Source organism: Epinephelus lanceolatus, chromosome 22 (genome assembly GCF_041903045.1).
Source record: "Epinephelus lanceolatus isolate andai-2023 chromosome 22, ASM4190304v1, whole genome shotgun sequence".
Taxonomy (NCBI): domain Eukaryota; kingdom Metazoa; phylum Chordata; class Actinopteri; order Perciformes; family Serranidae; genus Epinephelus; species Epinephelus lanceolatus.
Genome location: NC_135755.1, coordinates 3659470 through 3672997, shown reverse-complemented (window position 1 = coordinate 3672997; position 13528 = coordinate 3659470).

The window sequence follows — 13528 nt, the reverse complement described above, 5'->3', positions numbered from 1 at the left end:
GACTCTCCTCTAAATATCCTCACTCTGAGAAAAAAAAAGGTTTTGTATTGAGGCTTGCACACCGAAGTCTTGATTCAGAGTGTCTTTTATTCGTGGCTCTTTCCGCATATCTCGCTAGGATGGCTCGACAACCTTACACTACTGCCACCTACTGGTGCAGTGGTATAATAACATGAACTGATACTGTATGCACTTGTCATATCAATACATCTTCCCTTTTTTTTTTAAACCGATAACATGCAATAAACCATAGCCCTGTCTTTTTTTTTTCTTTACCCAAAATTTCCGCCTTTACTCTGCAAACGGTAACATAAAATCCGTGAGCAACACACTCAGTTATAAACAAAACATTATACTGTAAGCCCATGTACACATATTTCTCATTTCCTTTTACATGCTCTTTACAATCTTTTTTTTCACATTTCCTCAATCAGTCTTTTTGGTTTCTCTATCTGCCTCTTAGGGCGTTCTCTCAGTGTAGTATCGCTGCTCTTGGTTTCTTTCATACCTGTTTCCTCAGACAGGATTGTCACATCCGGTTGTTTTGTCTCATTTGGTTGTTTTGTCATGTTATTGGTGTAATTATCCATACTCTCAATATTCCTCTGAGGCACCTTGAGCAGGTGTCTCCTGTTTCGCCTTAGTGTCAGCCCATGCTCTGTGATGACCTCATATGACCTTGGTGTTGTCTCTTTAATCACTTTAGCCAGTGGTCCCCACTGCCCATCACATCACAATTTCCTCTTGGGCCAGGGGCTTCAGTGGCACTGCTGTTCTGTTGTAAGCGTTGATCTGACACTCTTTAGGAATGTTTGACACACTGTGCTCCATCCTCAGTTTTGCTGCTGGAAGCCTGGTCCTCAGCGTCCTTTTCATGAGCATCTCTGCTGGTGAAAGTCCATCCTCCAGTGGTGAGGCTCGGTAGTTAAGAATAGCCAAATACGGGTCCTCACAGTTTTCTATGGCTTTCTTTAGAAGGCGCTACTAGAGTGTGTGATGTGTTCAAAACCATAAGTCTCTGCAAACTCCTTGAAACTCTGGCTGCTGAATTGAGGCCCATTGTCACTTTTCACAGTGGATGCAATCCCATGTCGTGCGAATATGACCTTTGTATGTGCAATTACATGTTCTGCCGTAGTGGTAGACAGCTGACAGAATTCTGGGTAATTGCTGTGGTAATCAATCACAAGTAGGTAATCCTTGCCTTTCAGCTGAAATAAGTCCATTCCAACCTTTTCCCATGGCTCTTGTGGTTTAGTATGTGGCATCATTGGCTCCTTAGGCTGTTGGTATTGATGTTGCTGGCAGATCTCACAGCGTTGCACCAATGTCTGAATGTCTCTATGCATGTTCGGCCAATACAGAACATCACATGCATGTCTCTTACACTTTTCAATACCCAGGTGTCCTTCGTGCACTAACTTCAGCATCTGTGATTTCATGGAGGTGGGGACTACTATCTGTGTGCCCTTTAACAGAACCCCTACCACCACAGATAACTCACCCTTAAAGTGCTGGTATGGCTTGACTAGTTTCACTTTGCCATGTAAGCTAATCTGTTTGATCACACTCTTAAGTGTTTCATCCTCTTGAGTTTCTTTAGCTATTTCTGTCCATTTTGCTTTTGACACTGGCATTTGTGTTCTGACATAATCCACATGGATTTGCACATCATCCTCAGTAGTACTTTTGTCATGCTGTAAACTGGCCCTACTTAATGTATCAGCTACTATTAAGTGTTTGCCAGGTGTGAACTCGAACTTCAAGTCGTATTTTTGGTGACGTAGCATTAGACGCTGTATACGCGGTGGCGCATCTCCTAGTGGTTTCTGAGATATGGCTATTAAAGGTTTGTGATCTGTCTCTAAAATAGCTGACCTCCCATATACAGTACAGGCCAAAAGTTTGGACACACCTTCTCATTCAATGCGTTTTCTTTATTTTCATGACTATTTACATTGTAGATTCTCACTGAAGGCATCAAAACTATGAATGAACACATGTGGAGTTATGTACTTAACAAAAAAAGGTGAAATAACTGAAAACATGTTTTATATTCTAGTTTCTTCAAAATAGCCACCCTTTGCTCTGATTACTGCTTTGCACACTCTTGGCATTCTCTCCATGAGCTTCAAGAGGTAGTCACCTGAAATGGTTTTCCAACAGTCTTGAAGGAGTTCCCAGAGGTGTTTAGCACTTGTTGGCCCCTTTGCCTTCACTCTGCGGTCCAGCTCACCCCAAACCATCTCGATTGGGTTCAGGTCCGGTGACTGTGGAGGCCAGGTCATCTGCCGCAGCACTCCATCACTCTCCTTCTTGGTCAAATAGCCCTTACACAGCCTGGAGGTGTGTTTGGGGTCATTGTCCTGTTGAAAAATAAATGATCGTCCAACTAAACGCAAACCGGATGGGATGGCATGTCGCTGCAGGATGCTGTGGTAGCCATGCTGGTTCAGTGTGCCTTCAATTTTGAATCAATCCCCAACAGTGTCACCAGCAAAACACCCCCACACCATCACACCTCCTCCTCCATGCTTCACAGTGGGAACCAGGCATGTGGAATCCATCCGTTCACCTTTTCTGCGTCTCACAAAGACACGGCGGTTGGAACCAAAGATCTCAAATTTGGACTCATCAGACCAAAGCACAGATTTCCACTGGTCTAATGTCCATTCCTTGTGTTTCTTGGCCCAAACAAATCTCTTCTGCTTGTTGCCTCTCCTTAGCAGTGGTTTCCTAGCAGCTATTTGACCATGAAGGCCTGATTGGCGCAGTCTCCTCTTAACAGTTGTTCTAGAGATGGGTCTGCTGCTAGAACTCTGTGTGGCATTCATCTGGTCTCTGATCTGAGCTGCTGTTAACTTGCCATTTCTGAGGCTGGTGACTCGGATGAACTTATCCTCAGAAGCAGAGGTGACTCTTGGTCTTCCTTTCCTGGGTCGGTCCTCATGTGTGCCAGTTTCGTTGTAGCGCTTGATGGTTTTTGCGACTCCACTTGGGGACACATTTAAAGTTTTTGCAATTTTCCGGACTGACTGACCTTCATTTCTTAAAGTAATGATGGCCACTCGTTTTTCTTTAGTTAGCTGATTGGTTCTTGCCATAATATGAATTTTAACAGTTGTCCAATAGGGCTGTCGGCTGTGTATTAACCTGACTTCTGCACAACACAACTGATGGTCCCAACCCCATTGATAAAGCAAGAAATTCCACTAATTAACCCTGATAAGGCACACCTGTGAAGTGGAAACCATTTCAGGTGACTACCTCTTGAAGCTCATGGAGAGAATGCCAAGAGTGTGCAAAGCAGTAATCAGAGCAAAGGGTGGCTATTTTGAAGAAACTAGAATATAAAACATGTTTTCAGTTATTTCACCTTTTTTTGTTAAGTACATAACTCCACATGTGTTCATTCATAGTTTTGATGCCTTCAGTGAGAATCTACAATGTAAATAGTCATGAAAATAAAGAAAACGCATTGAATGAGAAGGTGTGTCCAAACTTTTGGCCTGTACTGTATATATTCATGAAACTTCTCACAGCAGTACACTGCCCCTAGTGTCTCCTTTTCTATTTGTGCATAATTCCTCTCCGCTGATGTCATAGTGCGTGAGGCATATGCTACTGGTAACCACTCAGTGTCATGTTTTTGGAGTAGCACAGCACCTAGGCCGGCTTTTGAAGCATCTGTGGAAACTTTAAGTGGCTTTTCTTCATCATAGAATCTCAGGACAGGCTCTTTTGTCAGAGTGTCCTTTAACCACTCCCACTCATTCACATGCTCTGTGGTCCACTGCCACACTGTGTCTGTCTCTAGCAGGCTTTTCAATGCCCTCGTGTTTGATGTTAAGTTAGGAATAAATTTCCCTAGGTAGTTTACTAAACCTAAGGCTCTTTGCAGGTCCTTCTTGTCTTCTGGTATGGGCATTTCTGCTATAGCTCGGATTTTCTCGGGGTCCGGCTGCACCCCAGCTTCTGATAGCTTTTCCCCCAGGTAAGTTATGTCACTCACACCAAATTGGCACTTCTTTTTGTTCAGTTTTAAACCTCCTTCTTGTGCTTTGTTGAGCACTTTTCGAAGCCTGTCATCATGTTCCTGTTTCGTGCGACCCCAGATTACCACATCATCAATGAATACACCAACCCCTATTCCATCGAACAGCTGCTGTATAGTTTTGTGGAATACTTCGGGGGCAGAACTTATACCAAAAGGTAATTTTAAGAAACAATGCCTCCCGAATGGTGTGTTGAATGTGCATAACTTGGCACTTTCTTCATCTAGCACTATTTGGTAGAAACCAGATGAGGCATCGAGTTTGGAAAAGTAGCGTGCTCCACTCATCGCACTGGTTATGTCAGATTTGGTTGGTAACCTGTGATGCTCGCGCTGAATCCCTTTATTTAAATCCTTGGGATCTATGCACAGTCTTAGATCACCATCTGACTTTTCTAGTATGACTAGGGAATTAACCCAATGTGTTGGCTCATCAATCTTCCTGACAATGTTTTCTTCTATCAGGGTATCTAGCTTCGCTCTCAGCCTCTTTTTGAGTGCTACTGGCACTTTCCTTGCTGGGTGTATGACTGGCTCTGCATCAGCCCTCAGCTTAATTTTGTGTTCACCTGGCAAATGGCCTATTCCTTTGAACACCTCTCTGTATTCTTTAACCCAGTTACTGGTTTCTCCTGTCTGCTTTTGTGTCAATTTCTCTGTGTTAATGACATGGACTCTTTTTATTAGTCCTAAAGCTATGCAGGCTTTCAACCCCAGTAGTGCTTGCCTTTTCCCATCTACAAGAACAAAAAGTACATTCACATTCTTACCATTGCAAGATAGGTTAGCTCTACACACTTCCTTTGTAGGTATAGGCTTGTCATCATAAGTTCTTAGATTCACCTTTTTATCACACACTTTGGGCTTTTTTCTCAGTCTGTAAAAGTCTTTCATTGGCAGGATATTTACTTGTGCCCATGTGTCCAGTTTCAGTGAAACATCTGTGCCGTTCACATCCACATGTGCTATCCATTCGTCCTCTGTAGTGCTCTCAGCATCATTCACCAGGTCGACGTAGATTGGAGGCTCCTCTTCCTCTTTGTCACTCTCTTTTTCCACGAGCTCGACTGTATCCACGAAGAACGGTGTCTCATCCTCAGCACTGCTGCTGTCACTCCTGTTCTCCACAAGCTGCACTTTCTTCTTTGTGAAACAACATTTGGCGAAGTGATTTTTACCTCCACACTTTCTGCAATCCTTCCCGAAGGCTGGGCACTGTTTAGGCGCGTGCCTGCTGCCACATCGATTGCAGCCCGCGCTCTCCTGCTGTTGAAGCGCTTTTCTGTTAGACTTGATGTTGCTTTTTCTCTTTCCTTTCAGCCGCACAGCATCCACCTCAGCTGTTTCGGGCGCGGTGCCATTATCAAAAGTCTTTATTTGTATCCTTGTGCTTTCAAACGTTTGGCAAATTTTTATTGCCTTCTCTCACGTCTAACGTCCGTGTCTTTAAGAAGTTGCATCCTCACGTTCTTGTCCCTCACTCCAATCACTATTTGATCTTTGATCAGGGATTCACATAATGTCCTGAAGTTACACGAACGACTTTTTAGCCGTAAGTCCGTGACATACTGTTCAATTGACTCTGACTCCTTTTGGAGACGACTTCTGAAAACATACCTTTCGTAGGTCACGTTTTTCCTCGGTGTGCAGTACTGGTCAAATTTCGTTATTACAGCCTCGTATTTGTCTTTTTCTGCGTCCGCAAAATCAAACGTGTTGTACACATCCAGTGCAGCGCGTCCTGCTACCGTTAAGGCCCGAACATACTCGGGCGGACCGGACTCCGCGGAGGTCCGCGCGGACTCAAAGCGGACGTCCGCAAGCCCTGTGCGCGCAGAGCTCAGATTTTACGACCGCGCGGACTCCGCTCCGCGCACCAGTGACTGCTCGGCATGTATTTTTCACATCGCGGGGATTTTTCACGGACATTTTTACAGGAAACTACAACGCGGAAGTGCGCTCGACTATGAAAGCCCGAATGACTGCGGACATTCCTCGCGGAGTCCGTTCCGCGTACGGTCCGCCCGAGTATGTTCGGGCCTTTAGCAACTATTTTCCGCTTTTCTTCGTCGTCTTTTAGACCGATAGCAAGAATATATAGTTCAAAACTTTGCTTGAAAGCTTTCCAGTTTTCGTCGATGTTCCCTGTCAGCTTTAACTCGTCTGGCTGACGAAGGGAGTTCATTTTCTCCTGGTACCATGTATTGACGAGGCTTGCACACCGGAGTCTTGATTCAGAGTGTCTTTTATTCGTGGCTCTTTCCACATATCTCGCTAGGATGGCTCGACAACCTTACACTACTGCCACCTACTGGTGCAGTGGTATAACAACATGAACTGATACTGTATGTACTTGTCATATCAATACAGGTTTGCGTAGTGTCGGGCTAGGGCAACACTAAACCCCTGAGCTTGCCTGAGAAGGACTAAATGCACAAAGCTGCTGTTTTTAAATATCCCATGGAGATCAACTTCTGGGCCCCATCCTGACTGATGGCAGCCCATTCTTGCATAATTAATGCTGATCAGCAGAGTTTAACTTTGATAAACAGTGTGATAACAAAGACACACGCTGTGGTTCTCTGCTTCATTTCCTGTTTCATGAGTTGTCACTGAACAAAGAAATAAAGAGTTTCATCTGTTTGATGATTCACTGAGAATAAAACTGACACTGTGTTTTGATTCAGAGCTTTTCACTGTGTGTTATTAAAACTTATTCTGGACAGACTCTGGAAGAGATTAGTATCAGGCACAGAGAGCAGCTGCAGCAGCAACTCCTCCTCCTCCTCCTCCTCCTCCTCCTCCTCCTCTTCTCTCTGATAAACACTCTGCAGCCTGTGACTCCATGATAAGACTGTTCTGAATACCAAATATGAAGTCAAATATTTCACCATGAACTCTGAGCTGAGCAGGAGACTCAAACTCTGACTGTGTGTTTACTGTAACAAAGACACACCCTGTGGTTTTCCATTTTAGTTCCTGTTTAACAAGTTCTCTCTGGCTGTGAGCCAAGTTACACTGAACGAACAGACCGAAGACGTGTCCTCAGTCATCTCTGTAATGGCTGACACGAAACAACGCTGTATTTTAGGGGTTTTCCCTGCGTGTTGTTCTGCAGGTTGAAGACAAAGTGAGACACACAAACTACACACACTGATATTCTAAGTTCTTTTAAATCATGGATCACTGATAAACTACAAACCTTCATGTTACTGTAGTTCACTCAGAGATTGTCTCCTCAGAAGAGTCTTTGGATTTTTCCTGTACCCTGTGAGCTGTGCTGAAGTTTATTTCTTATAACACATGAAGTCATGATCATGTTCATTGTGTGTGAATGTGCTGATTATTTCCTCCATTAATGGACTGATTGTTTGGTTTGTAAAAACAGTGAAATGAGTGAGAAATGTTGGTCACAATGAGCCAGAGACCAAAGTGACTCCTTCATAATGTGGTGCAGTCACATGTTCCCTCTGACATGTGATGGAGCAGAAACACACAGAGCTGTGAGAAGAGAAAACACTCATGTGCAGAGTAAATGACCCACAGTGACCTGTTCCTGTGAGTTGGCTTCTTTCCAGCTTTCTGTTTGTGTGATAAAGACCATGATGTGTGATAAAACTGAAGCTGCTGACAGAAAAGTCCCCAGTGTGTCTCTGTGTGCAGCAGTACAGACTCCACCTCGTCTCTGATAAACACTCTGCAGGTCTCAGCCTGTATCTCCATGGTTACACTGGTTTAACTCCAGATGTGAAGGCAAATATGTAACTTTAAGCTGAGAGCTGATCAGCAGAGTTTAACTTTGATAAACAGTGTGATAACAAAGACACACGCTGTGGTTCTCTGCTTCATTTCCTGTTTCATGAGTTGTCACTGACTGAACCAAGTTACACTGAATAAAGAAAGAAAGATTTCCTCAGTCATCTCTCTGGAGTGACTGACAGAAAACAAAACTTGAACACTGTGTGTTGAAGAAAACCTCCCATAAAACAGACTCATGAAGCAGAAAGAGATTAGGAACAACCACAGAGAGCAGCAGCATTAACTCCAACGTTCACTTTGCCCCTCCCCCACCATCTCAGTCTGAGTCATATGTTATTCACTTCCTCTTCAATGTTGCTCAGCGTCGATGCACCAACCAGTTTCAGTGCAGACACAGACGGACATTATATCCAAGTAGAAAAATGGCACAGCACACCAACATCCACCCAACTCTCGTGGTTACATCTGCACTCCTGCTGTTCCTTCTCAGCTTCAGGTAAATATCAGCTTTTACTGTGAAGAGATTCATGGAGATATTATTTCTGACCTGAGTAATGAAACAATGTCTTGTTATAGAAAAAAGGTTTTTGACTGTATGAATAATGTAGAGACTTTTTCTTTCATGTATTTATATTGGGGGCGGCAGTAGCTCAGTCCATAGGGACTTGGGTTGGGAACCGGAGGGTCGCGTGGACTGGTAGCTGGAGAGGTGCCAGTTCATCTCCTGGGCACTGCCAAGGTGCCCTTGAGCAAGGCACCAACCCCCCCCAGCTGCTCGGAGCGCCTGTCATGGGCAGCCCCACCCTGACATCTCTCCACTTAGTGCATGTATAGGTCCTGTTTGTGCATGTGTGTGATCGGACCTGTGTGTAATTGACAACAGAGTGAAAAATTGGATTTCCCCTCAATATATATATATTTATATATATATATTAGAAAAAGGTTTGTGGAGGAAGGGTGAGACAGAGGGAGAGACATTGAGTTGTGCAGTGCTGTTATTGGCCAAAATGATAAGATAAACTTTATTTTCTGTTCCAAAGGTGACAGAAATTCTCCTTTGACAAGGCTCCAATTCACATTTAAAACACACAAAGGTGACCGAAAAAATGGTATATACAATAATAATACAAACAGATGAAAAAACAAACAAACTGTGGCACATACTGCAATGGTGAGATTTAATTTAATTTAAGAGATTTATTTTTAATCTCCACAGTGAGCAAATAATGGTCTGTCATCATTTTGGAGCATAACTAAGAAATCACAACCACATCTCTCAGTTGAAAGTCAGTATTGTAATAAATGTAACCATTAAATTAATAAAAACTTTCGAACCTTCTCTGAATGTCTTCAACATCAACGAATTAAACACATCGAGCCTTCGCCGCCGCTGCCCCAACCCTCTGGAACTCCCTCCCACTCAACGTCAGAAATGCAGACTCTCTACAGACTTTAAAATCACTGTTAAAAACCCATGTGTTCAAACTGGCATTTCCCTAGTTTCCACCAGTCATTTCTCATTTTTATTTCATTATCATTGTTATTTTTCAGCACTGTAAAGCTGTGAGTGTCCTAAAAAGCGCTATATAAATCTGATTTGTTATTCTGATTAAACTCACTGTGAGTCGCGGTTGGTGTTCACTGAGTTACAGGCTTGATTTCTAGTTGAAAACTGTGATGTTTGGCCTGAAAGTCTACGACCTCTTTTCAACCAGCTAAAATGCGACACAGCATCAACGTGTAAAAATAACAAATCTCTTTAATTATTCTGTTATTTTAAGAGAGACGATACCGATTCAGGTGTAAGGTGGATAAATGTGGTCTGCACAAACACGTAATCTCAATTCATTTAATGTTTAATATAAAATGTTATTAATGTTTAACTATGTAGTCTGTGTGCTGAAGAAGCTCTCAGGCAGATTGTATGCCCCTGGGCACAAGTCTGACATGCCCCCACACCATTCCTGGCGGGCCAAACATATGTCACATAATCATAACAAAAACTTCACAAGTTAGGTACAGTTAGACACACGCTTGTCTCTCCCTCTCCTTTTCTCTCCTTGTTAGATGGCGAGCCACAGATAAGGATTGCCGTTTGAGGCGAAAGATAATGGAGAGCTGCCAGATTTGTAGAATTTAATAAAATGTAATACAGACTATTGTTTGACACTGGACTTACAACTTGGCACACATGTCACAGCTCTCCTCTGCTGGGTCTCTGTGTCTGACTGTCTGTCTGTCTCCACTTCATCAAAAAAGCAATCTGAAATCTGAAAATCTGATATGAGGTGTCGTAGTAGCCTAGTACTAGTCTCTGAAGTTGACTGGTTAAGTGTTCAACATGTCACAGAGACAAGTCACGCCAGGAGTGGGGAGACACATCTGATGTTGTGTCCTCGAGTAACCCCAGATGTGAGCTCCACCCACTCAAACAAAAGCAGCCCTGCCAGCTAGTTTCTCAGTCAGTTCACTTCAGACACAGGACTCAACAAGCAACAGACAGAAGCTGCAGCAGCAGATAAAGATCCTCTCAGCTCTCATGGTTACATTCCTGCTCCTGTTGTTCCCTCTGTGTGCAGCAGCTTCTGGTAAATATCAGCTTTTATTGTGAAGAGATTCATGGAGATATTATTTCTGACCTGAGTAATGAAACAATGTCTTGTTCTAGATAACGGGTTCTTACTGTTTTTAAAGTGTATAAATGATGTAGAAACTTTTATTAATTGTATTCATTTAAATCTAGGCTTATGTGTTGTAGTGGCACTCCCTCTGAATATCAAAACAGCTGGTACTGTAGGTACAGTAACTTAAGTCTTACATGAATGACAGGAGAGGTAATCCAGTTTAAAATGTTCGGGTCTACCCTCCTCTTATCCTAGCCATTCACAGTATACCCACCTGTCACCCTAACTCAGTGTGGAGCCAAAATGATGACAACTGTATCACTGTCCAAATAATTATAGACCTGACTGTATTTATACACATTCATTCATAATTCAATCAAGCAGAATCAAACAACTCAAAAATGTCTTAATTCATCAGTGTCAGTGCAATAAACAGAAATCAAGTTCAACTTCAATAGTCAACCACAGGCCAGTTCAGAAAAAGGAACTCATCTGCTGGTAGTGAGTCCTCCACCTCAGCTCAGCCACTGAATCCAAGCAGGAAAAGCACTGTGTCTGTTTCAACCTGCTCCAGAGATCAACTTTTCTTTGAGGTCATCATTTCCTCACCGTTCATTATCAGCCAGACCACTGTTGTCTTTTTATTTACTCCAGTGCTGGGTTTCCTCTTTAGTTTCCCCTTTCTCACTTCTCCTTTCCATCCTCCTTCAAGTCTCCTTTGTTAGGTTTTCCCTCTCTCTGTTCAGCTCACAGGTGTTTCCTAATTTATCACCTTCCCCTCTTCCTCTCCTGCTCAGGAGGACAAGGCTGTGATATCACTTCCTTTTTTTGGGTTACACTGTAGAGTCTTTTTGACTCTGGATGGTTATTATTGTTTTTCAGACCAACATGTGACAGTGCACCCTGGAGATGACGTCACTCTGAGATGTGAGGCTGGTGATGTCTCCATCTTAGCTGTAGAGTGGACCAGACCTGACCTGGAGCCACAGTACGTCTTCTTTTACAGAGATGGACACTTCGACACAACCTTCCAGCATCCATCCTTCACAGGCAGGGTGGAGCTGGAGGACAGAGAGCTGAAGGACGGAGACGTGTCTTTAACTCTGAAGAATGTGACCAGCAGAGACTCTGGAAGATACGAGTGTCGAGTTAGATCAGATGGATCAAGACGTAGAAAGAGAGCCATCATTAAGAGGAAGCCAATCACAGTCATCTACCTGGAGGTTAGAGGTGAGTGTGTGGAGCTCAGTGTGTGTGTCTGTGTATCAGGTTGGAGCTGCAGTTTATTCCTGAGAGTCAAACATCAGAAATACACAAGACAAATGAAGGCTGTTCAACTAATCACACATTTACTGACTCTGATTTATTTAATCTGCAGGTGCAGAGAAGGAAAACTACATGGGTGGAAACACAGAGAGTGAACACCCCGTAAATGGAAACTTCCCTCGTGGACACGTTGGACTGGCAGCAGGAGTTGTTACAGTGCTTCTTGTAGCTGCTGCAGTGTTTGTTGCTGTCTGTCTATAAAACACGTACAGACCAAAGATCAGAACGGTCTGCTGCTGATGAAGAAGGAAACAATCAGCTCATGTTTACCTCTGCTGTCTGAGACTCTTCACCATGATGGTCTGTTTCAACAATTATGTCTCTCCTCCATGAATCACTACTTCATCATTTACAGTCAGTGTGAACAGAATCTGTTTTACTGAAGTTTTACTGACAGATCAGCTTTCATTTTATTTTTCATACATAAATGAAGTATTTTGAATTTTGTACTTGTATTTCTACTTTTGTCAGAACAACACTTCACTCCAGTAAAAGTACTGTGAATATAGAGGCATTTCACTGCAGTAAATAATTCTCCCTCCATGAATCACTACTTTATGGTGGAGAAGGGTTTGTGTACATGTTGATCATGAAAGCTGAGCGCCTCACTGCAGGTTTAAAACTGATTTATACCAGTGTATATAAAGCTTTGCAGTCATGACACATAAAGCCAGAATATGCACTGGATTATGATGATTTGATAATTAGCACTTTTACAGGTACTGTTACTGCTGATGTTCTTTATCTATTTATCTTTGTTTTGTTTTGTTTGTGTTTCATGTCGTGTTTAATGTTGATTTATTAATGTCTGTTTCATATGTTGTGTTTTGATGGCTGCGGTAAATAAGTTCACTCCTCCATAAAGCACTGCCTTATCATATACAGTGAACGCAAATATAATATTAAACATTATTTAATCTTTCATCTTTGGTGGCTGTTTTACATCTGCTGTTACAATAGAGACATTTCACTCAAAGACACTGATACTTCAAAGACACTTAACTCAGATACAAATACAGTTTCTTGTGAAAAATATATTCAGATAAAAGCAAAGCCAAAGTTAAAATATACTTTTAAAGCAGTAAAAACCTGGAATAAGCAGCCGTCACAGAGATGAAGAGACAATACAAACTCAGCAGCTGCAGTTTATAAAAGAAGTACAAGTTAGATCTCACTGAACACTTTATGCTGTATTATTACTGTAATTATCTACAATCTACTTGACTTTTATAATTCATGTCCAAGACCAGAGTTTATTATTTATTTTGTAAATGTTAGATTTTTATATTCTAAATTTCTCAAATAAAATAACAATAAAAATAAAAATGATGAACATCTTTTCTCTCTGTGTTTTCTTTCCTTGTTATCATGTGGTTTTGCCTGTGGCTTCACTTTCCTCAGAATAAAAACCTCACCGACACTACTGTGACATGACGTGAGTAACCCTCTGACATCAGCTGCAAACATAGCCAAGCCTCTACCGCCATCTACTGGCAAAATAGAATATCACCCCGGAGCTACTTGACCTCAGGTCAGGTGAGATTTCTTCTGTCTCCTACTTGACACAAAGCATTTAGGTAATAATGTTGGGATCTGAACATTAACACAGTTGCAATCATCAAATAATGTGATTTAATATGAGGGGTGGTCTTTAGTTGTGACCTGTGTAGTAAAGATGCTGTTTAATCAGCCACACCTGTCAGGTGGGTAAATTATCTTGGAGAAGGAGAAGTGCTCACTGACACACATTTAAATAAATTTGTGA